General features: G+C 49.6%; 1 protein-coding gene across 7 annotated transcripts in view; it reads right to left on the reverse strand.

The window, feature by feature from the left end:
* SLC6A12 (solute carrier family 6 member 12) overlaps positions 1-6753 on the reverse strand; it is a 37516-nt gene that overhangs the window by 20534 nt on the left and 10229 nt on the right. The gene's annotated exons all lie outside the window — the stretch shown is intronic.

Genomic DNA, 6753 nt, shown 5'->3' on the forward strand with positions numbered 1-6753 from the left:
TCTCAGTCACAAAGTGCATTGGCCTCTACCTGCTCATGCAATGTTACAAAGTTCTTTTAGGGTTGCCAATAAATGCCAGAAAGGTATACCACTCCACCATTGTCCTCAGCTTGAAGATATTCAGCTCTGGGCATATAGTAGATGCTCAATAAGCATGTGTTGAATGAATGAGTGAGTGATGGTAACTCCTTGAGGTTGTGTATCACACCCGCAGCTCTCTAGTTCCATGGGTCAGCAAACCTAGCTCCCCTGATTACGTGCCTGAAGGTACCCCATTGCACAAGTCATCATCCTACCAAAAGGTACTCAGCTTTACTTGTCCCATGGGCTGGGAAGTCCACCATTATGTCTCATGCTCTGGCTCTTGGTCCTGCTGGGGCTGTTCTGCTGTCCCTGTGGAGTTCTAGCTGTCTCCACCATCAAGGAGGTTTCGTGTGCAGGTACCTCAGGGTACAAAGGTTATGCTCCACTCCTGGCTCTTCCCCTCTTACTTATAGTGAGATTCCACCCGGTGTCCTGCTTCTGAGATGGGTCATGTTATACCCAGCAGGATGGAAATCACAACGAACCTCGTCAATGATGATTAATAACTGAACCCTATCAGTATCTTCTCCCACCTTCTCTTTCCCAGACCAATCTGGAAAAGGTTGTTGGGTAAACGTACCAAAGGCTATTGCAACAAGAGTTATAGTAAACAGTTCACTGCACTGCAGGCCACCTTTGACTCTTCCAACCATTACCTTTTCATATCTGAAGGCTTAGCTACCCCCTTTGACTGGGACCACACCTGTAAATCCTTATGAGTCAACCACTTCATGCCTTCATCTAGGCCAATTTTAGATGTCCAATTTTCAACTTGCCCATCCTGATCAACCCAGTACCCTTAGGAGATAAACATGTTCCAACAAGAACAGAAGATCCTTCAGACCAAAGAATTTTGAGTAGCTGTATCTATAAGCAAGGTCCAGTTCAGAGCAAGACATCAAAATACAACCATTTATACCAGCACACGTGTCAAACACCTTTCTCTCTTCGTTTTTCCAGGTTCCAGTCATCTAAGCTAGGTCAAATGGATTCCAGCTGCAAGCTTGGGTCCACATGTACCTCCCTGTACTTCAGACCAGCTGGCTTCTTTTCTCTCTGTCCCAACCCTACTAGACCAGGGCAGTGCCCACAGCTCCAAAGCTCACACAACTTCAGACTAGCCAGCGCTCCCTCTCCCTCTCCTCTCTGACCCCCAGCATCTGTGGACATCGGCAGGGGACAATGGACTATGTCCAAGCTCAGCCCATGTTTCGTTTCTGCCTCTCCCCTACTTCCACTCAACAAGTGCATTTTACAACAAGCACACCAGGCTTTCTGCTCACTAGCTCCCTTCAACTTTCAGGCCTAAAATGGATTTTTTTCCCCCAAATGGGCATAGACTTTTCCTGCATTGATGCATGCAAACACAAGCACAAATGTCTTGGCTGAAGCTTCTGGGTGGAGCTCAGATTTTCTACCTCAGGTCCCAACTCTGAACTCAAGCTACCGGCTTCTAATAAAGCCTTTTCATTCAGAGTAAATTCTGACTCCTCTTGTAGCAGATTCCGGCCGTATAGGCTGAAGGTGGGCTTACAAGCTCTCTATCATCATGAGGACCATGTTGTTTTCCATCACACCTGTAGACCTATTTTAAAATACCAGGTAGAAGAAACATTCTATATTGATAGTACAGCCAGATAAACACGACTTTTAACCCTTTAAAAAAGAAATGTAATCTCATCTCCACCCTTGCTGTCTCTCCATTCAGACGCAAATGGTCTGGGTCTCTGGCCGAGTGAATACAGTAGGCCCTGGCCCCTGTCAATCACCCATTGCTTAACCAATACAGTAGGCCCTGGCCCCTGTCAATCACCCATTGCTTAACCAGAGTCGCTTTTCTCACTTCAGCTGCAGCAGATCTTTCCTTACCCTCCTTTCAGCCATCTCAGGGAACAATCCCCAAAGCAACCATCTAAGGCAAGCGGTTCTCAACCTGGGGCTGAACGACCCTTTCACAGGGGTCGCCCGATTCATAACAGTAGCAAAATGACCGTGATGAAGTAGCATCGAAAATAATTGTATGGTTGGAGGGTCGCTACAACATGAGGAGCTGTATTAAAGGGTTGAGGCATTAGGAAGGTTGAGAACCACTGATCCAAGATCTTAGAATGTTTACTTCCCACGTCCCTTTATTCCTGCTCTTTCAAAGTCCCATGCTTCCAATTAGTCTGAGTCTATTGCTGCTGTCACTGCTCCTCTGGTGACAAGCTGTCTCCTGAATCAAGGAGATCCAATGAGCAGGGATCTCAGGGCCCAAAGGACTCGCTCCACTCCTGGCTCTTCCCTCTTGCTCCTGGCTCCACCCTCTTACTGTTAGTGAGCTACTGAATTGCTGCTTGAGATGGTTCATCTTATACCCAGCAAGAGGGCTGTCACAATTAACCATGATCAAAGGTCACTCACAACTGAAACTTATCAGTGTCTTCCCCCACCTTCTCTTATTCAGATCAATCATGAAAAGATTCTCTAAATGATGGGATTTTCATTTATTTTAAATTTATTAATATGTAATGATAGGGATATAGGTCTATGCATATATATGTATATGCCAAGTATCAAGGTAGCCTACAGACATTGGGCCTCTACTCAAGCTCTCCTTCAATGCAAGAACTCTTTTTTTTTCTAAAACCTGGCATTTTCTAAAACCTGGCAATCCTCACCTTCCTGACACAATCGCTGAAAACAAAATGGGTGCATAAGCAAATGTGATAAAGAAAGCTGATGGTGCACAGCTATTAGATGACAGCATCTGGGGTCTTAAAAGCTTGAAGTTAAACAAACGGCCATCTAGCAGGGAAGTAACAAAGCCCACATGGAAGAAGCACTCTAGCCTGTGTGATCACAAGGTGCGGACAGGATCAGATATCAGGCATTAGAAGACCCAAAGCAAACAACCATTTCGATGCAAATGAGGAGGGTCAGAATGGAGACCCAAAGTCCATCTGTAGACAGTTGGACATCCCTTCACAGAAGGGTCACAAGGGAGGGATGAACCAGCTAGGGTGTAGTATAGCACTGAAGAAACACAGCATTCCTCCAGTTCTTTAATGCTTCCTCCCCACACTATCATGACCCAGTTCTACCTTACAAGTCAGGCTAGACCAAAGCATGTACACTGTTACAGATAAGAGCCCTTGACACACGGAATCCAGGACAGATAAACCCCTCAGGAATAGTGATACAAAGAGGGTAGGGGTAGGTAGAGGAAGAAAGGGGAGAAAGGGGGAACTGATAGCAATGATCCACATGTGACTCCCCCAGCCCCCAACCCCAGGGGGACAAACAATGGAAGTGTGGGTGAAAGGAGACAGCGGACGATGTGGACGGTGTGGGATATGAAAATAATTTACTATTTATCAAGGGGTCTTGAGGGTGGAAGGGCGAGAGAGGGAGGGAAAAAAGAGGAGCTGATACCAAGGGCTCAAGTAAAAAGAAAATGTTTTGAAAATGATGATGACAACGTATGCGCAAATGTGGTGATACAAATGATGTGTGGATTGCTATAAGAAATGTAAGAGCCCCCCAAATAGTCATAATCATTTAAAACAGTTCTTTGATTTCTTTTTGCCCACCTGTATTTCTTAACTTTTGTGGGGTGTTTTTTTCGTGTTACTAGCATGGGTTACTTGCATCATAACAAGAGGGAGAAAGAATAAGAGTAAGAAGGGATAAACTGGTAGAAATCACTAGCACAACAGCCGAGGAGAAACCAACGAGTAGAAATGTGCCAACTGACTCAGCATCAGATGCCCTCTTGCTGGCACAAGGAGCCAGAGCGCTGACCCAGGTGCAAATCCACACTTCTATTTTAACACTTATCACAAAGCCTCGTGGTGAGCCGTGTGCAGGAGTGTAAGGCTTAATCCACTCCCCTTCCTGCCCGGCCCCAGTGCTCCACCCCAGTGGAAGGAATCTTCCCGCAGTTACTTTAATAGCAGCCCGTGGCCAGGCCGGTGGTTAGCCCTGTGGTGTGAAAGGCAGGCGGTGAGGAGTTGGGGGACCCGCTGCCCTTTCCTCTCCCCGCCCTGTTTATTCTGAGTCCCCAGCTGGGGGTGGGGTGGTAGAGTGATTTTCCCTCTGTGTGTGATGAAGTCGATACTCAATAACTATTTAACGAAGGGCTGTTGGAAAACAACCCATCTGCCTGAGGGCTTGTCGGAAAATCGATGCTGACTGTAAACGGAACCACCCATTTGCGGGCCAGCCCCCCTCGCTGCCAGTCCCCTCCTAGGGGACCTGGCAAAACCACCCTGCTCACTGGGGGAAAGGCAGGGCTTTCCTGGGTTTGCACTTGGGCGGGCGGGCAGCTCCAGCTGGGGTCTCTGGACCCCAGGGGAGGCGGGTGGGACTGGATGGTGAGAGGGGTCCCCTGGGAGTTGGCCAGGGCAAGGCTATTTCAAGCCTGCTCACAGACACACACAAACAAGCGCCCACTGTGCCCGCCGCCCGCCGGGAATGTGCTGTGCTCTCCAAAAAGGGGTGAGGGGGGAGGCGAGGAGCCTGCGGGGGAGGGGGGGGAGTCGTGGGGGGCAGTGGAGGGGGGTGTCAGCCCTGTAGAGGCAGGGATCAGGGAAGAGGGGCAGGGCTTACAGCAAGCGTTTCCAGGGAATATGGCTGGGGAAAGGGGCCTGAGGCTCATTCGGGAGAGTAGCAGGAAGCCTGTTGCTGGGATAAGTCGAAGAAGGAAGCTGTGTGTGCTCCCTGTGATGTGTTTTTTATGTGTGCGGGCTCTCTGGAGGGTGGAAGTGGGGTGGGAGCCTTAGACAAGTGGAGAGCAGGCGGGGAGCAGTGATGGACCAAAGTGGGTGCACACACCCTGAGATCTCCAACCTTGGGATGTGTTGCAACTTGGGAAGGCAGCACCCCTGTTCCAATCCCCCACACCATCCCCCAAACCAGATCGAGCGGGTTCCTTCTATAGGGTTTTTGAGACTGGAAACCTTTACCGGTGCAAACAGCCTCATCTTCCTCCGAAGGAGTAGCTGGTGTGTTCGAATCACCAACCTGCTGGTGGGCAGTCCAGTGTTACTGGGTAGTGTCACCAGGGCCTCTTGCCCAGGGTCCCCAGGTCCCTACCAAATGCCCATTTGCTCACCATGTCAGGCACCTCCACCAGATCGTGCCTAGAACCCAGAGACTACAATGCCTGCCCCCAGCAGGGGACTTGGGACCTGCCCGATGGGTGGTTACGAGTTTGGCTGGGATCCTCAGCAGTTCAAAACCACCACCTGCTCCAAAAGTGAAAGATGGAGCTTTCTACTCCTGTAAATAGTCTTAGAAACTCACAGGAGTAGTTCTACCCTGTCCTATAGGGTCACTATGAGTCGGCATCAACTGGATGCCAATGAACTTGGTTTGGGTTTGGGTGGACATCACATTGCTGCTGGAGTCCAAACAGCAGCAGGGACAGCGTGTGGTCCAACAGAAGCTTCGTGCTTCCAGGGCACCCAGAACTCTGAGAAGAAACGCAAGCTTCATCGCGCCCAGTCCTTCATTGATACCCTTACAGAGAGATCCCATGCACCAAGAGGTCAGTGGAACCCTAGGACTCCAGGCATCAGTACCAGTTTAGCCTTACCCTGTTCTTGCCTGCCAGGGAGTGAGCCATCAGTGCCCCCAACGTGCCCACCTCTATGTCCAGGCAGTTTGACCCCATGTCTGGGGGTCAGCAGAGGGCATAGTCTCTGGGGCTTCCCAGGGACTGGCATGAGGAGGAAGCCCTCTCTTGACTTCAAATCCGCAAGGAACCTCTCAGAGTAAGGAGACCCCCATGGGCTTCCCACTGAAAACTGGCACGACCAGCCAGAGGGGTATGTGGGGCAACAGTACCCTCATTGGTGACGGCAGATCGGTAAAGAGAAGCAGGTGCTGCCCCTCATACAGTCAGAGGTGAGAACATGGACGCTCCGGCTCAGGCGGCTCTGGGGTCGGGCCTCCTTTTCCTCATCGATGAAATGATGGTAAGAGATTCTTGGATGATTCTATTGCAGGGACGGGTACCCAATAAGCAAGGTAGGCACAAGCTTATTGGTGTCTACTGACCAATCTGCGGAGCCCTGGTGTGGCATAGTAGGTTACGCGATGGGCTGCTAGACTCAAGCTCAGCAGTTTGAAACCACCAGCCAGTCTATGGGAGAAAAGTTGATGTTTACAACTCTCAAAAAGATTTACCGTCTTAGAAACATGCAGGGACTGTTCTACTCAGTTCTGCAGGGTCACCGAGAGTCGGAATTGACTCAGTGGTAATGGAGTTTGGTTGCTTTGTGGGGATGGTAGTGAAACAAACTTCATGTGACAGTTTATTGGGGAATCTGCCCTACTTAGATGGGGACATACATGTAAAAGGCGTACCATAAGATGTGGCAGCAAAGTAGGGCTCCCTGGATGTCAATCAACAGCAGCAGCAGCAGCAGCAGCAGCATTGCAATTATTGTAGACTCAGAGGCACCTCTGAGACTTACCAGAGACTCGAAGCTCAGCGACAGAGCCCCTTACTTGCAGGACTAATTTGATGTTTGTCAAAGTGTATTGGTTTTCTTAAAGAATGACCCCTTCTCTGAGATTTATAGGCTTTGGGCCCCACAAAACCTGGATCTGATCTGATGATAAAAGTTGACCACCCTGGCGCACACATGTGCACGCCCACGGATGGATGGATGGATGGATGGA

This window comes from Echinops telfairi, unplaced genomic scaffold (genome assembly GCF_000313985.2).
Source record: "Echinops telfairi isolate 266 unplaced genomic scaffold, ASM31398v2 ScPeMD7_6273;HRSCAF=7185, whole genome shotgun sequence".
Classification (NCBI taxonomy): domain Eukaryota; kingdom Metazoa; phylum Chordata; class Mammalia; order Afrosoricida; family Tenrecidae; genus Echinops; species Echinops telfairi.